Source organism: Aquarana catesbeiana, linkage group LG13 (genome assembly GCF_042186555.1).
Source record: "Aquarana catesbeiana isolate 2022-GZ linkage group LG13, ASM4218655v1, whole genome shotgun sequence".
Lineage (NCBI taxonomy): Eukaryota > Metazoa > Chordata > Amphibia > Anura > Ranidae > Aquarana > Aquarana catesbeiana.
In genome coordinates this window covers 102,519,783-102,537,196 of record NC_133336.1, presented here as the reverse complement: position 1 = coordinate 102,537,196, position 17,414 = coordinate 102,519,783, and the positions used below count along the sequence as shown (strand labels likewise).

General features: G+C 42.9%; 1 protein-coding gene across 1 annotated transcript in view; it reads left to right on the top strand.

The window, feature by feature from the left end:
- GREM1 (gremlin 1, DAN family BMP antagonist) overlaps positions 1–17,414 on the top strand; it is a 43,769-nt gene that overhangs the window by 24,520 nt on the left and 1,835 nt on the right. The gene's annotated exons all lie outside the window — the stretch shown is intronic.

The following is a 17,414-nucleotide window of genomic DNA, read 5'->3' as shown; positions in this document are numbered from 1 at the left end:
CTGTACCCACAGTTGATCCAGAGGAAGGCAAAAAACCCCAGTGAAGCATGATCCAATTTGCTCCAGCAGGGGAAAAAATTCCTTCCCGATTCCATAAGAGGCAATCAGACGTTCCTTGGATCAACTTTACCTATAAATGTTAGTATCCAGTTATATTATGTACATTTAGGAAATAACCCAGGCCTTTTTTAAAGCTATCTACTGAGCTGGACAGAATCAGCTCTTCGAGAAGTCTATTCCAGATTTTCACAGCTCTTACTGTGAAGAAACCTTAAATGTAGGCCTTGACCCTAAACCAAATTGTACCTCAAGTCTTAACCACCATTAACCTATATAACCCCAAAGCTAAAGTAGCACCAAACTATCAAGCCAAATCTCACCTTACTGGGACAGTACCTTAGTGACAGTGCTGATTCACAACAGTCCAATGCCAAAATCATAGCCTAAATTTCTGTGTCCCCGTATTGAGTTTTAGCAAATTTCCATCCAGTGCAACAAAATTCAAATTGTCGCCAGTTTCTACAATTTTAATACTTTTTCAATGGCAAACTTTAGAGTCAAAAATGTTTTTATTGCTTTTAACAGAATAAAATAATACAGATAACTTTCATATGTCCACAACTTAGGGTAATACAATGCAAGTCACACTTTCCGTATATCGTTGGAAACATTTCCTGTGTAGACACTAACACACCGCCGCCTTCTAGGAGCAGATGGCAATACTCTATACGAGGACCATTGAGGACCAATAATATTGTATAGTACTACATCTGACTGTGAAATAAATAAAAAAGAATACCGACAGGGGGAGAGAGGGGGAAAAAGGAGTAATAGATGGCAGAAGAAGGGAAAGTGAAGACAGGGATAGAGGGGGACCGAGCAGACCCCGGTGCATCAAACCTGCATGATAGAATCAGGGTGGACGGCTGAGTTGACCTAGGGGTGTCAATGTTTTAGGGAATCTCCGAGGCAGAGTAGTCGATCCAAATGAGCCATAGGGTCTTAAATTTGTCATAGGTGTCATTATCAAGGGCCAGCATCTCTTCCATGCGCATGATGTCATTGACCGCGGAGACCCATAAGGTCAATGGAGGGGTGGTGGTAGTTTTCCAAAATAGGGGGATAAGCTGTCTGGCGGCTGATAAGAAGAATCGCAGTAAGGTACGTTTCTGGGAGGCTATGGAACCAGGAAGCATGGATAGTAAAGCTATCTCTGGGGAGGGCGTCAAAGGCCGCTCGTATAGATTGCTGTATATGGCAAAAACCTGTGACCAGAAGGGCTGAATGGACTGACAGTCCCACCATATATGGAGATAGCTTCCATCTGCCGAGCCACATCTCCAACACGAGAGAGGTACGGACGGGAATATTTTATGTAGAGATTGAGGGTCCCTGTACCATCGGGAGAGAAGTTTAAAGTTTTTCTCTTGGGAGTAACAGGATATTGAGGATTTGTGCGTAAAGTGGTATGACTTTTGCCAATCCACCAAGGGGAGTTCCTTTCCCAGATCCGTGGACCACTTCCTGGTGTAAGAGGGGGGATGATCATGTGTCAGTGCGTGTTGTAGTGTGTACATGATAGAGAGTAAATGTCTGGGTGTTTCTGAGAGAGAGCACAGCTGTTCGTATCCCGTTAGGGATCTGTGAGTTTGGGAAGATGAAAAGAGGTCAGAACAAAAGGAGGATATGAGGAGGCCTGTGAGCCAGTTGCCATGGGCATTTGGCACTGCAGGAGTGCCTGAGGTGGGGTCTACATATGAGCTCACTACTGGCCATGTGGAGCGGGAGTAGGGGCCTACTAAATTGGTGCCCATGCCTTGAGGCAGTGCAGGATGGTCAAACAAAGATGTGAGGAGTGATGGATCTGAGGACAATAGTGACAGCAATCCTTTTTTGTACCATAGGTGTAGGTTAGCGATTGTCAACGGGGAGGTGGTGGAGAGTAAATGTAGATGTTGCCCATAGTCCCAGAGTAGGGCCCGGAGGTCAAGGGTGGACAGATCTTGTTCCACTATGGTGGATGCTTTGGGGAAGGGGCGAGGGAACCATTCTAGAACCCCAGATAGTAGAGCCGCCCTGTGGTATAGCTCTAAGTCAGGGAGGCCTACCCGCCCTAGGTTTTGATGGGTATGTGGGCAGAGTATGATGGATGCGAGACATGCCGTGGTGCCAGATGAAACGTATGGACATTGATCACAGGGAGGTAAAGAAACGTTTAGGGACGGAGATAGGCACAGTTTGAAACAAAGTGGTTTAGGGAGGGTGTCCATTTTCAATGTATTAATGCGACCAAACCAGGGCAATGGGGTGGGGTGGTGTTCCAGGCGTTTAGTTCCTTCCGAAGCCGGGTCAGTAAAGGGAGGTAATTGAGAGCGTAAAGCTCCGATAGATTGGAGGGGATCATTATCCCCAGATAAGAGATGTCCCTGGAGCTCCATTGGAAGGGGAAGTTAGCCTGTACTCGAGTAAGGGTCGTGTGCGGTAGGAACATATTAAGGGCCTCAGTTTAGGACATATTTAATTTAAAGTTGCTAAATTCCCCGAACCTGCGGAATTCCTGCATTAGGGAGGGGAGGGGCACGTGTGGTTGTTGGACGTAGACCAGGAGGTCATCCGCGTAAAGTGAGAGTTTATGGTCTGAGGAGGGTGTCTGGATCCCCACTATAGATGTGTTATGTCTGATGGCCTACAATGACAAACTTTAATGCATTGAAAATGTCACAATACGTGAATGAGATCACTACAGTTTTTTTGTTTTTGTTTTGGTATTATTTTGGTGCTCAATGGTATTGAGGACTAACACCAGTAATTTCAGACATGCATAGCAGTTAGGTATGTGGGTGTTTTAGAAGTTGTCCTACTGCTCTAGACCTGAACATTGGAGCCTGAAGGAATGAACACCCATGTGCATGTGCCAGAGTTATATAATTCCCTGCCAGTCAATAAAGATGGCTGAAGGCTCCAGAAGAAGATGTCAGCATCAAAGGGTGAGCATTTGTGGACAGTAGTCAGACATCACAATACCTCATCTGAATACTTTTTTAAAGTGTTCTATGTGGTTATGTGATCACAAAGCTCCATTACTCGGCTTATGCCTCAACAATGCTGGGAGTTATGACACTATCATAACAATATCACAACTTCCTAAGATTCAGAATTCACAGTACTGGGACTAGCCAAAGTTTTGTGGACACTTGAAAAAATAAAAAAATTGTATTTAGACTTAATATGGGGCAGATCAGAGTAAAAGGGAAGCAACATTTTACATGTAAGTTACTGTCAAGCCTTCTCTTCTATTTTTTGGTAGCTGCCCTATCTTGTTTCCCGCATACTTGCCTTTATTTCCACCTGGTGAACTTATCAGTGGCACACTTTCTGTCCTAGGGTGATAACACTTACTCACTGTGCTGTATCTATGGAGAAACAGTGTTAAAATCCAAAGACAAAACTACAGAACACCACCCTTCTTCTCCGTAATGAAGAGGGGAGGTGTTCTGTAGTTTACAGAAGTAACCTTGGGCAGGAAGTAAAGCATGCTTGAGATAACAAGACACAGGACAACAAAAAACTTAAAAAAAAAAAAAAAAAAAAGAACAAACCCATGTACATTTTATTGCATTGAATCCTGTGGACATGGTTGTACACCAAATTTGTCTTCCCACAAAATAAAGTATAATATTTCCATTGCAAACATTTATGGAAATGGTTTGTGGCAAGTAGGTGCTGTATCAACTGCCAGCTGGGAACCAGCATCAACACAAAGTTAACCACTTCAACCCCGGAAGGATTTGCCCCCTTCCTGACCAGGCCGATTTTTGCGATATGGCACTGCGTCGCTTTGAGTGACAATTGTGTGGTCGTGCGACATTGTACCCAAACAAAATTTATGTCCTTTTTTCCCACAAATGGAGCTTTCTTTTGGTGGTATTTGATCCCCTCTGTGGTTTTTATTTTTTGCGCTATAAACAAAAAAAAAAGAGCGACAATTTTGCAAAAAACACAATATTTTGTAGATTTTGCTATAATAAATATCCCAAATTAAAAAAAAAAAAATACAATTTTTTTCCTCGGTTTAGGCCAATATGTATTCTTCTACATATTTTTGGTAGAAAAAAATCGCAATAAGCGTATATTGATTGGTTTACGCAAAAGTTATAGCGTCTACAAAATAGGGGATAGATTTATGTCATTTTTTTTTATTAGTAATGGTGGCGATCTGTGATTTTTATCAGGACTGCGACATTGTGGCGGACAGATCGAACACTGATTTATCCACTGATTACTGTATAAATGACACTGGCAGGGAAGGGGTTGATCAAGGGGTTAACTGTGTTCCCTGGGTGTGTTCTATCTGTAGGGGGGATGGGACTGACTAGGGGAGGAGAGAGATTGGTGTTCATTCTTAGTATGAGCACACAATCTGTCTCCTCTCCCCTGAGAGAACCGGGATTTATGTGTTTACACACACAGATCCTGGTTCTCGCTCTGTCACGAGCGATCGTGGGTGCATGCGCATCGGCTCTGGGGACATGTGGCGGGTGCGCGCATGCCTGCTGCGTCCTCTTAAAGGAGCGACATACAGCTACGGCGATTTGCAGAGTCAACCTGCTGCAGTATAACTGTAGTGGCTGGTCAGCTAGTGGTTAAAGCATATATCGCCAGCATACCGTAGCTCTTCAAAATAGTGTCTAAAAGTTTAATAAAGTGATCACATCAAACGTTGCAAAAAATTGCAACGTTTTTGGGCCCCGCATGACCTGATTGAGAAAATCCAATTTAGAAATTGAGCATCAGAAGTAATAAATTAAAAGAAAAGTATGGGAATTTTTTTTTTTCCCATAATCATACTTATCTAGGTGGATGCTGCATCTGTCCCCCACCATCTCTGCACTGAGAACCGAGCCATCGAACATTGCCAATGGCTCGGTTCTCTCAGCTCCCCAAGCCTGGCAATCAGCAGCTCTCCTTCTCTGCTCCTATGCGCTCACTGGAGCACTGAGCTGTGAAGGGGCGGAGAGTGGCCATCTCAGTGGCTCGCTGAAAGGCTGAGATGGCCATCAGTCCAGGCACCTGACAGATTCAGACTCCCAAAGTTGGGATGACGCGGTGCCTGGACTGATCTGTGGGACGTCAGTGGAGAGTGGACTACAGACCGCTCTCTGCTGAAAACGGGTCACAGGAGTGCAAAACGAACTGCACTCCTGTGACCCATAGGAGAAGCCCAGCCTAACGAGCTCAGGTTGGACTTCTCCTTTAAGAGCAGTTATATCAAGGTGAATGTATTATACATAACTGTGACATAACATACAACATGTCATTTTATTTTAAACCGCAGGGCACTGTGATAGGAATGGATTGCTTATTGTGATGGCATTTTACTGGATACTGTGGCTTTAATATTTTTTTTTTTAAATGAAAATAGCACCAATATCTAGTAATATATTTACATTTATATGTACTTTATTTATTTTATAGCTGCCTATGCATGGTACATTTTTATGTATTTGTACACAAAGGGTACAGGTCTTCAAGAAAGATACTAAAAACTAAACACATCCCTAACACAGATCATAACAAACCACAACATGGTAACCTATATGAAATTGCTTGCAGTGCATTCGGAAAGTATTCACATCGCTCCACTTTTTCCACATTCTGTCATGTTATTCCAAAATGGATTAAATTCATTATTTTCCTCAATATTTTAGAAACAATACCTAATAACGACAACATGAAAGAAGTTTGTTTGAAATCTTCGCAAATTTAATAAAAAAAAAAAAAACATGTACATAAGTATTCACAGCCTTTGCTTAATACTTTGTTGAAGAACCTTTAGCACCAATTACAGCCTCAAGTCTTTTTTGAGTATGATGCTACAAGCTGGGCACACCTACAGTGCCTTACTTAAATGTATTTTATTGGGATTTTATGTGATAGACCAACACAAAGTGGCACATAATTGTGAAGTGGAAGGAAAATTATATGATGTTTTTCCACACTTTACAAATAAATATGTGAAAAGTGTGGTGTGCATTTGTATTCAGCCCCCCTTTACTCTGATGCCCCTAATTAATCTAGTGGAATCAATTGCCTTCAGAAGTCACCTGATTAGTAAATAGAGTCCACCTGTGTGTAATTTAATCTCATTATAAATACAGCTGTTCTGTGAAGCCCTCAGAGGCTTGTTAGAGAACCTTACTGAACAAACAGAATCATGAAGGCCAAGGAATACACCAGACAGTTTGTTTTAATAAAAACTATCCAATTTCAGTTATCAGGATGTGACACTGTATACTGCAGTCTATGCACCCACAGCCCCGTCCTGTGGTGGTTTATTTCTGTTAGTATTTTCTGTCCTCTAGACAGGACGCTTGCCATTCAGGGCAGAGTTCAATATTTGTTTCATTAGGCCAGAGAATTTGTATTAAGTGTGCCCATGCTGACCTGCGTCCACAGTCAAAAGCACCTTCGATGGGCACAAGATATTAACTTTGCCTCCAAATTCTCCAGATCTCAGTCCAATCGAACATCCATTGGATATACTGGAAAAATAAGTCAGATCCATGGCAGCCCCACCCCGCAACTTACAGGACTTAAAAGATCTGTTACTGATGGCTTGGTGCCAGATACAACAGCATACCTTCAGAGGTCTAGTAGAATCCATGCCTCAACAGGTTATGGTCAGTGGTCATACATGTATGAGTGATCAGTGTATGTTCTTATTTGTTCTTGTCAATTGGAATTGTGCAGTTACATGTAATGTACATGCATGTAATGTTATAACAACTACAGCTCATAATAATACTACTGATGTCATTCTGCCCACTGCCTTTCAATGCACCCCCAGCCCCACTGACCACCAATGTACCCCTCCAGCCGTCAGTGACCTTTGTTCTGTGCTACATAGGCCTGGTCCCTGCAATATATACACAATGTTGTGTGTTACATAGACCTGATGTTATGCTTATAACAGTTATCTGTTTCTGTGTAGTTGGCAAATATTTAATGAAGTCCTTCTTTAAAGTGGATGTAAACCCTCACATATACTCAGTGAAGTGAACAGTTGCAGATGATACACAGAGATGAAACAAATCTCAGTACATAAGTTTTACAGGCATATCTGCTGTCTTCAGCTTTATATATTCTTTAGAAAGTGCACATCGTGTTGGAGATTTTCTCTTCCTGTTCAGCACTGGGAGTGGATTTTTGGCAAAATAATCCTGAAAATTCTAAAGTTGAGAGGGATCCTTCTGAGGACTGACATTAAAGTGGAGCTCCACCCAAAAGGGGAAGCTCCGCTTGTTTGCATCCTCCCCCTCTCCACTGCCACATTTGGCACTTTTTTGGGGGGCGGGTATCTGGTTTTGACAGGTAACCGCTCCCACTTCTGGGTAAGAAATGTACATTTCCAGCCCCATCTTCTTCCCCCCCCCGCTGCCTTCTGGGACAAACAGAGGTACCAGAAGATGGCAGGACCATTCAGAAAGCGCATTGTGACTTACGCACGCGCAGCAGTAAACAGGCTGTGAAGCCGCAAAGCTTCACTTCCTATTTCCCTTACTACAAATGCCGGTGCCTGCACCCGAAGCCAATTGACAAATTGACTGACATCGCTGGATCCTGGACAGGTAAATGCCCTTATGTTTAAAGTCAGCAGCTACAGTATGTGTAGCTGCTGACTTAATTTAGAGCTCCTCTTTAGGGTGATGTTAGGGTGATGTTAAACCCTCATTTTGTAAGCACTTTCAGCAGCCTGTTTAATCACTTATGAATTATGCAGCTTCTTTGTCTCTTAATTCTAGCCTTTTTTCCAGTGTAAGCTGTTGCCACGACCACTGCCCCATGTTTTCTGTTTTAGGGTGCCTTCTTCCTCATGCAGCATCCTATGGATTCACTCTTGCATACAGGGACTAGAGTTGTGTCTCCTTGCTCTGTGTGTTTCAACAGAAACACACAGCAATGTAGCCTGGGATGACAAGGCACTTCCCTGCTCATCCTTTCTTAAAGCCAACTGAATGACTGGAGACTGCATTGCCTGCTGTTAACTCTTTCCAGTGAAGATCAGACGTTCAGGAAAGCAGCACTAAGAGAACAGGAGCCCACAGCCTTGGAAGTTGTAAAAGTGCTGGAGTAAGAAAGTTAACAAATAGTTTAGAGGGAATGTTTATTTTATTTTGCTCAATGTGTTAAGCTAAAAAAAATACTGAGGTTTTAATACTACTATAAATTGGGCTCAGTGGTATGGATAACACCACGGGGTATGATACAAACAAAGACACAGCTGGATGAAGTGCATGGGATGTCATATACGAGCCTAAAAGGGCATTTCCACTTGCAGGCACAAGTGCATTTTGAGTTTGTGATGGACACAGACACATTGACCTAATGGTATGAAAACACGCACATACAAGAAACAACAGTAATGACTCTTAGGAGGTGTTAAGGGGTAACAAAATGTTTTATTCATCCCGCACATGGTCTCTTTTGCAATGGGATCATTGCCGTCAGTAACTCCTTCCTCATTAAAAATACAGTTTAGTAGACAATAAATGACATTACAAAATGCAATCAAGAATTTTGTGTCTCATTAACAAAATGCATGCCATTTTATGGTGCTGTTTAAAGTGGCATGGCACGGTTCTGTGCCAGTGGGTTTTATTTGGAAAATCTGGTCATCTTATAAATATTTTAATATGACATTTTTATTTGGGAGTGACATCTTAAAATGATCTAATGAATGTGGAATTGTTTGTTTGCTAGTATCAGATTATGCTGGTAATTATTTGGGGTTTGGAGTCTACATCATTGTGCAGCCTTGAGATTTTCTATTGTTATAGTATTAGTTTCCTCATACCTCTCTAACCTGCATTATTCACCTGGTAGAAATGTGAACATAAACATAGTCATTTTTGCAAAACTATACGTGTAAAAGAGGGTGAGGACACCATCTGTGGTGCACAATGGACCCAGAGCACCTCTTTGTTGTCCTTTAGTTTGAACCCTATAATAGATGACAGAGTCCAAGCTCACCACCACTGATCATATGTAATGCTTAGAAGAATCCATCAGAAAACCAAGTGTCTACTCTGCTACTTTTAACTGTCAGGGATTATTCTTCCTGGTCTAACTGATAACCACAGTTCACTTCTCTGGGTAAGAACATCCCACCTCAGAGGACCGATAGAACTGTTCAGTTCCTCTCAACTTTTTGAGCTGAGAATGGGGGATACTATTTACCATAAAGTAGCACACCTCTGCCGTGCCTCAATTACACCGGTAGTGAGGAAAGACTATGCAAAAAATCATTGGTTGGGACCACAAGTGCATTTTTTTCCATCAACACTTCCTTTACATTGGCTTTTAAAAATACAAAATGTAATCATTTAAATGTTTGCAGAAAGGTTTGTACAGTAGAACATTATTGATAGTTACATTTTTAATAGGGGTCTATATATTAAACCAAAGGGAGAGACAGGCAAGGAGGAAGGAGGAGCAGAGGGATTTGGCTTCTAATGAGGAACCATGATGACCAATTTCTTATATTATAATGACTAGTTAGTTTTCAACTGTTACAGGCCCACCCTTCTTATATACAGTACTAGTTCTATGTTTTCTTGACAGGCATGCCTTTATACTTCACATTGCATATAGCATCTAATTACACACATGGGGGGGGGGGCACCCAGCACTTATATGGTCCTCCCCAAATCTGCACCTGAACTTGGCTGGGACTGTTGCTGGGAGGGGGGCCTACAGACTGCTGGAGAAAGACTAACAGGAATAAAGGAAAAAAAAAAAACTGCTTACTGGATACTCTCCAATTTACCAAACAGGGAACACATGTAAGTGGTCCTCTTTATTCATTCCCTGATTGGCCAGGTGTAGTTTACTGTATGCAGCTATCTCATCTGAAACATTTCTCCTAAATAAGCGACATATCTCAAAATGTCATTACAGCACTTCTGAGACCCACCGCCCTTGCAGAGCTAACTTCTTCTATAACAGGCGTCTCCAAACTTTCTACACAAAGGGTATCAGTAAACAATACCCCATCATTGTTTTAGTGTCTTATTCTTGGTATAAGAGGGAGGAATAATGCCCCATCATTGATGTCAGTGGGATGAATGGTGCCCATCATAGTCAGATAGTTAGTCTGGTTGAAAAAAAGACACAAGTCCACTGTTGATCCAGAGGAAGACCAAAAAAATACAGCAAAGCATGACCCAATATGCTCCAGCAGGGGAAAGACTTCCTTCTTGATCCACCGAGAGGCAACTGGATATTTCCTGGATCAACTTTACCTATAAATGTTAGTATCCAGTTATATTAGGTACATTTAGGAAAGAATCCAGGCCTTTTTTTCAAGCAATCTACTGAGCTGGACATAACTACCTCTGGAGGGAGTCTAGTCCACATTTTCACAGCTCTTACTGTGTAGAGGCCTTTCTGTATTTGGAGATTAAATTTCATTTCCTAAAGGGGCAAAGAGTCCCCCCTTGTCCTCTGTGATGACCCTAAAGTAAATAAATCAACACCAAGTTCACTATATGCACCACTTATGCATTTGTACATGTTGATCATATCCCCCCTACTCTCCTCTTCTCAAGAGACAGTAAATTGAGTTCCTCTAATCTTTCCTCATAGCTGAGCTCCTCCATACTTGTTATCAGTTTGGTTGCCCTTTTCTGCACTTTTTTTCCAGTTCCCAGATATCCTTTTTGTGAACTGGTGCCCAAAACTGCATATTCCAGAGATCTTACTAATGTACAGGGGTAAAATTATCTCTCGCTCTCTGGAGTCCATACCTCTCAATACAAAAAAGAAATGTGCTCGCTTTGGAAACCACAGCTTGGCATTGCATGCTATTGCGCTTATGATCTACCAGAACACCCAGATCCTTCTCCACCATTGATTTCCCCAGTTGTACTCCCCCTAGAATGTATGATGCATGCATATTCGTAGCCCCCAAGTGTATACCTTTACATTTCAATGTAATTTATCATTTGTGTCATCTGGAGGAAAAGATTCCCAAGGGCTGGATACAGACAAGCAAAGGGCCACATCTGGCCCCAGGCCACAGTCTGGAGACCACTGCACTATGGGAACTCTTAGTACATGACCACACAAGAGACAATATTTAGCCATTCCACTGTTATTTTATAAATTCTTAATGCTGGAATGTGACCTTGTCCCATGAATTATATTAGCTCACAGATGTTGGATTGTGCACCTCAACACACAAAGTTGAATTACCTTTCTTCTTGAGTGTGCTGAATTCTGATAGTAGATATTATCAAAGTATGCTAATATTTTTCAAAAATCAGGTTTGTAAATTGTGGTTTGTACACATATACAACTGTGGACAAAATGTGTTACTACCTTTTCACTAAAAAAACAAAAACCCATAATTTTATATGAAATTACTTGAAACTGACAAAAGTAATTAGCAACCATCATTGCTTATTTATGCATATTTAATAAAAAACAGACTTTAAAAAAAATATATTTTGTTGAATTAAAAACAAACTAAAGAAAATGGCATGGAGGAAAATGATTAGACCCTTAAGCCAATATTTTGTTGCACAATTTAAGAAAAAAACACTGCAAACAAGTGATTTCTGTAGATCTCTGTAATGCCGCATACACACGAGCGGACTTTCTATCCTACTTGGTCCGGCACACTTTCCGACGGACTTTGTCCGCCAGGTGCGCCGGACTTTAAAACGGACGGACTTGCCCACACACGCCGGGACTTTCCGGCGGGCTAAGTCCGCCCGTCTTTCCGACGGACTTTCGCCGGAGTTCCGGCGGACTTTCAGAATGAACGGACTTGCCCACACACGGACAAGTCCGTTCATTTTGAACGTGACTCAGGTGCGACGGGACTAGAAAAGGATGTCAATCTTGCCGCTTTTATCGGCGAGATTGACACCTTACTAGCCCCGTCGCGGGGCATACCAGGCCCTTAGGTCTGGTATGGATTATAAAGGGGAACCCCGCTACGCCGAAAAAACGGCGTGGGGTCCCCCTAAAATCCATACCAGACCCCGATCCGAGCACGCAGCCTGGCCGGTCAGGAAAGGGGGTGGGGACGAGCGAGCGCCCCCCCCCCTCCTGAACCGTACCAGGCCGCATGCCCTCAACATGGGGGTGGGTGCTTTGGGGGAGGGGGGCGCCCTGCGCCCCCCCCCAAAGCACCTTGTCCCCATGTTGATGAGGACAAGGGCCTCTTCCCGACAACCCTGGCCGTTGGTTGTCGGGGTCTGCGGGCGGGGGCTTATCGGAATCTGGGAGCCCCCTTTAATAAGGGGGCCCCCAGATCCCGGCCCCCCACCCTATGTAAATGAGTATGGGGTACATGGTACCCCTACCCATTTACCTAGGAAAAAAGTGTAAGTAATAAAACACACTACACAGGTTTTTAAAATATTTTATTAAACAGCTCCGGGGGGGGATCTTCCTCCGGCTTCGGGGGTCTTCTTCCGGCTTCGGGGGTCCCTCCGCTTCATCTTCTCCCGGCGTCCGGTTGGTTCTTCTCCCGGTGTTCCAGTTCTTCGGCCGGCTCCTCTGCTGTCTTCAGGTAGCTCTCTTGCCAGCAGAGGTCCGGACTTCTGGGCTTCTGGGCTTCTTCTCTTCTCTTCTCCAGATGTTGACACGACGCTCTCTCCGGCTGGACTGCTCTCCGAGGGCTGCGTTGTGACTTATATAGGCGGAGACCCCGCCCCCTTTTGATGTCACAGTCCCTGGGCATGCTGGGACTGTGACGTTTTAGGGGGCGTGGTCAACATCACCCTCAACATCCAAAGCACCCACCCCCCATGTTGAGGGCATGCGGCCTGGTACGGTTCAGGAGGGGGGGGGGGCGCTCGCTCGTCCCCACCCCCTTTCCTGACCGGCCAGGCTGCGTGCTCGGATCGGGGTCTGGTATGGATTTTAGGGGGGACCCCACGCCGTTTTTTTCGGCGTAGGGGCTTCCCTTTATAATCCATACCAGACCTAAGGGCCTGGTATGCCCCGCGCTCGCCGCAATAGGAAAATGTGTTTTACCTATTGCAGCGAGCGTGAGATGCAATACCCTGCCCTCGTGTTGTATCTGGTCCGTCGGACCAGCCTACACACGAGTGGGCTTTCCGTCGGACCAGCACACACACGAGCGGACTTTCCGCCCGAAACTGAGTCCGGCGGAAAGATTTAGAACTTTCTTCAAATCTAGGTCCGGCGGGCTTTTGGGAAAAAGTCCGCCGGAAAAGTCCGCCGGTGCCTACACACGGGCGGATTGTCCGGCACACTCTGGTCCGCCGGACCAAGTATGCCGGAAAGTCCGACCGTGTGTACGCGGCATAAGACTTTTGTACCTGCCAACAGGTAGTTTGGCCCACTCTTCTTGAGCAAACTGCTCCAGCTATCTCATAATTATACTGGACAGAATGTTCCTCTCCAGATTTTGTTGATAGACTTGAGATTTTTTTTCTTTAGTTCTGCACAGATTCAAGGCACCCTGTGCCAGATGCAGAAAAGCAGCACCAACACATAGGTACACAAAACAGGTATGTGTTAGCAGTCAGAGGTAATGGCTCACATCTCTGGATTTTCTGATCATTTTCACTGATGTTTGCCTGTTTTTATATATTTTTCAATATGTGCTTTGTTTGAATTGCCCAGATTTCAGCATTTTAACAGCATATGATTATTATATTTACTTGCAATGCTTCTTTAGGGTCTAAGGGTAAGTATGCCACCCATGTCCTGTTCATGTGGGCTTATTTAATAGACCAGCTACAGCATGAAAAGCTGTATCTGCATAAAGGATCAGTCAGGAATCTGAAATACATAGACAGTTACTTGCTGCATGTGGCTCTAAACCTCAAGAGTAATACATAACACTATTATAGACTTAGCCTAATTGTATAAATGGATCCAAAGAAACCTTTTATATTCTTTCCTGTGGTCTTTAAGCATTTAAATTGGTCTTTTTAGTTGTTAGATCCAGGACACCAATTAAAATTATTTACACGCTTATACAGATGTCTTGTTAATCTTCATAAAATGATTTCAAATGTAGTAGACATATGTTAGAGATGTTAGGTGGATAAGGGGCTATTTCACAATCCTAATTTTCTCATCTGTATGATCAAGAAGTCTTTCATGGTACTTTATGTGCCTAATGGAGATGTTTAGTAACAGCTATTCCTTTGTTCTTCTTTAATTTCTATTCCTGTCTAAGGATTACTTTTACTTTTATGCCTTAATTAATAAAATGAAGGAACAAAATTGTTACTCCAAATGGTTGCACAAATCCACTCAGATACTTTGTACGGCACTGCCCTCCTTTTCTATTTAAATCAGGAAAAATAGTCCTGTTGTGATGCAGAGGGAGTGATGATCTCACCTCTGTTTTAATGTAAATTGTTAGACAGGGTAAATTTGTTTTTTTTTATATAATTTTTTATGTTTTTTGCAGGGAAGTGTGCTGGGAAATTCTTGTCTGTTTGTGATCTCACTGAAAAAACTTCTCATGTCACCTATGGTAATGTGTGATCATTAGCTCTTCTGATTTCTTTTATGGAGGTGGATGTGTATTATAAGATGATCCTCAACCCTACAACACATTAGGTGCCTGATAGCTGAAAAGAACACGGGCTGATAATTAGGGATGAGCCCACATTTGGAGTAGAACGCAAGTTCGACTTGAACATCGGGTGTTCGTTTGTTCTAAAACGAACCGAACATATGGGGCATTTGCAGGAAATTTGCGGGGGCACCGCGGAACGCCCTATAATGCACTGCGAGATCGCAGTGCATTGCTGTATGATGATTGGCCAAAGCATGCACCTGACTTGCATGCTTTGGCCAATCACAGCGTGCTCTGCTGAGAGCGCCATAATTGGCCAAAGGCAGGGTACCTTTGGCCAATCATGGCTCAGAGGGACAAAGTCCACACCCCACACTATATAAGGCTGCTTACATAGCGGCCCTGTATAGTATGTGGAGATAGATTGAGCTAGATTAGGCAGGCAGGTTAATTAGTGGCAGCGTATTTGATATTTATTTACAGTCTAATATATATATATATATATATATATATATATATATATACACACAGTGGGGACGGAAAGTATTCAGACCCCCTTAAATTTCTATCTCTTTGTTATATTGCAGACATTTGCTAAAATCATTTAAGTTCATTTTTTTTTCCTAATTACTGTACACTCAGCACCCCATATTGACAGAAAAACACAGAATTGTTGACATTTTTGCAGATTTATTAAAAAAAGAAAAACTAAAATATCACATGGTCCTAAGTATTCAGACCCTTTGCTGTGACTCATATATTTAACTCAGGTGCTGCCCATTTCTTCTGATCATCCTTGAGATGGTTCTACACCTTCATTTGAGTCCAGTTGTGTTTGATTATACTGATTGGACTTGGACTGACCACACACCAGTTTATATAAGACCTTACAGCTCACAGTGCATGTCAAATGAGAATCATGAGGTCAAAAGGAACTGCCTGAAGAGCTCAGAGACAGAATTGTAGCAAGGCACAGATCTGGCCAGGGTTATGAAAACATTTCTGCTGCACTTAAGGTTCCTAAGAGCACAGTGGCCTCCATAATCCTTAAATGGAAGACGTTTGGGATGACCAGAACCCTTCCTAGAGCTGGCCGTCTGGCCAAACTGAGCTATCGGGGGAGAAGAGCCTTGGTGAGAGAGGTAAAGAAGAACCCAAAGATCACTGTGGCTGAGCTCCAGAGATGCAGTCGGGAGATGGGAGAAAGTTGTAGACAGCCAGATACACACATTGATGTAGAGAGGTCCAAGGTTCAAAAGAGGAAAGACCCTGGTGATATTCCACAATAGCAGCAATGATATGTAGTTGAACAGGCAAATATTACTTTGACTAAATAAGTAAATAAGTAAATCAGTGTGCCCCTGGGAGACAGCCGGGTGCTGTACAGTACAATGTGTGTATCTGGCTGTTACTATTTTCGGATATTTGATGTATATTTGCCCCTGCTAAAGCTATCTATATAAAACGAAACATTTGTTATAAGTATTCCGCACTATTGGAAACTTCCCGGTGGCTATGAATTTGTACATGAGGCTCACTTCCTTGAAGATAGTGAGATTCGTTTTTGTCCCTTCTTTGTTACAATTTTGAACCTCGTTTGTGTCCTGAAGAAGCCTCACAGCGCAACGCGTAGACGCATGACGCATAAGGGCTCAATGTACAAATGTATCATTTGATTCATGTTTTTATCTTTCTTTTTTGAACACTCTTCATGGATTATTGTATGTATTTTTTTCAATAAATATTTTTTGATTTAATAATAATTGTTTTACCTTCTCCATTGTTTTCATGCCTACAAAGTCCGAATTTTTGGTTACTATCTTACTTAGTATCCCCTTTTTCGCATTCCATGGGGGAACATGCATATTGCCGTGGCTGCATAGGGGCCCCCGTCAGTGACTGGAGACACTGCAAAGGAGGTTCAGGTTATAAAATTAATAGAATCAATTGACACGTACAGATTACAGTGAAAGCAATGGGAAAAAGTAATAGAAGCAACAGTAGCTATGTTTTTTTAATTGGGAGCCATCATATTTTACCATCATTTTGTATTACAAGTGCTTTTTACAACTATGAAACGATCAACATGATCACTAACTTCAAAGAGTAACTCCACTTTTGTTGATAATACAAACTGCCCTGGGTGATCAATGTATATTGCATGGATTTAACAAAGTAGCAGATTCCTACTGATTGTTGCTATGAAGAAATAGCCCTTTGTTACACCAGACTGATCACATACTCACTCTGAATGGGAGGGTCAGTTTCGATAATATTCAGTTGATGCAATTTCTGGGTTCAAATGAGGAAAGCTGCAGTGTCTGCATCCCTTTAGAAGTGATTAAGACTTTGGGTGTATCTTACCAGAGCCTAGAATTCTATTGCAGTGGTTATTTAAAACAGCCTCTCTTAACTGGGGTGCCACCTGAGGTCATCAGGATTGCCATGGCATCCTGGCTAAGAAAGGCTGCCGGATCAGAGCTGAGCTCCTGCACCTCTGCCAAACGGTACTTGGAAGAACAGCAGCTGATGAGGACAGAGAAGTGAAGAGCAGAGGAAGGGGGTAGCAGCTTCCTGAGTCTGGACCTCTTCATCTCCCATAACAGTGCAATACCCAGAAGGAACAGCAATGCAGATTTTAAATAGACTGTGTGTATGCATAACCCAGGCATCTCTAAAGGGGGAGCAGTTGGGGGTGGTAAAAACATGGCTCAACCATGCAGTTTTACTGCCCTCACCTTATGTGTGAGTGAACCCTTGGTTCACATCTGTGTGGCTGCATGCTGCATGTAAGGCAGCCCATTCATTTCAATAAGCTACCCTAGCTGCAGAAATGCAGGGT